The sequence below is a fragment of the Macrobrachium nipponense genome, chromosome 22 (genome assembly GCF_015104395.2).
Source record: "Macrobrachium nipponense isolate FS-2020 chromosome 22, ASM1510439v2, whole genome shotgun sequence".
NCBI classification, from domain to species: Eukaryota; Metazoa; Arthropoda; class Malacostraca; order Decapoda; family Palaemonidae; genus Macrobrachium; species Macrobrachium nipponense.
The window spans coordinates 50109070-50110618 of record NC_087213.1 but is presented as its reverse complement, the minus strand read 5'-3'; positions in this window follow the sequence as shown (position 1 = coordinate 50110618).

Here is a 1549-nt window from a genome sequence, read left to right as displayed (position 1 = left end):
AGGACCCTTAACCATTACCAAGCTATTTTGGGAAAACCAATTTCATTACATCCCGACTAATCCCCCTGTTGTCTTCGATGTACTTGCAAGACTGGAAACCAGCTTCTTCAAGGTGCACCCACTCTACTGCTCATACACACACATATTCACGTGTACACATGCACACAAGGTACGTACATACATACATGCACACTAACAAACACATATATATAATTCATACTTTCCTTATTAGTAATGTTTGGTAATTTGTTGTAAAGGGTTTCTAAACAGCTGTATATTAAATCTTCCTTTTTAAGCTTCGATATACAGACATTTTAAACCCGATAAAACATTTGGTATGTATGCATAATATATATAATTATATATATATATATATATATATATATATGTGTGTTGTGTGTGTGTGTGTGTGTGTGTATGTGTGTGTGTGTGTGCGCGTGTGTATGTGTATCCTTATGCATTTTTTTTACAAACACAATATTTGGGGGATAAACTTGAAATTAAGATATCGAAGTGCCAACACGCTTATCAATACTCTAAAAAAATCAACGTAAGCACAGGCGCAACTGTAATTACGGAATTCAGAGAGAGAGAGAGAGAGAGAGAGAGAGAGAGAGAGAGAGAGAGAGAGAGAGAGAATGGCAATTTCATGCAAATAGCTAATTGGAGCCGGATCGTTCACAAGGTGCTACTACCACCAGCAACAGCCAAGATACTAAACAATTGCGGAGCAAACAAGATGCTGGGCCTGTTTTGGAGCGGAACCACGGGAATATTTCGCGAATTCATGTCCAATAGAGTCTGTTGTGATGTTGATCACTTAACGCTAATAATAAGATAAGGGCACGCAGTTACCGTTCTCTTATTATTCTTTGCAATTTGATGGAAATCATCACAACCGAGATGACTAACATATTGATATTTTTGTAACATTTATATTCCTTTTCAAAAGGAAAATATGGCATATATCTTTTCTGTGCAGTCTTATTATTATTTTCTACATCTGGAAAAAAAATCTGCTGTTGCTTATGATAACTTTAAAACGTGAAGTTATGGGTTCGGATAAAACAGGATGATATACAAGCAAGTTAATGCAAGCAATTAAACAAAATACTAAGAATATATACACTATGAGAGAGAGAGAGAGAGAGAGAGAGAGAGAGAGAGAGAGAGAGAGAGACGCATGCTGACCCAACTTCGCAAGGGGTCAAGAGGAGGTGACCTTTGGTGAGTAGCACCGACGAGTAGAAGTAGTGTCGCTCTACAAATATCAAATTTATTCCAGTACTTTCTGTTTTGTTTCTGCATTGCAAGAGAAGGCGCTTAGCTCTTAAGAACCTCGGTCCAGGAGGAGGAAGGAAAGGGGGGAGCGCTCCGTGCTTTTGATACAAAATACGAAAGAAACGTCCCACAGACACAAAGACAAACTTAGGAAAGTAAAAGAAGTTCATATTGATGACGCCTGATCAATAGATCCTAAAGAGATGTAATGACGACATTAAGCACATTGACGTCTTCCAGCAAGACAGAAAAATGTTTCTAACTAAAA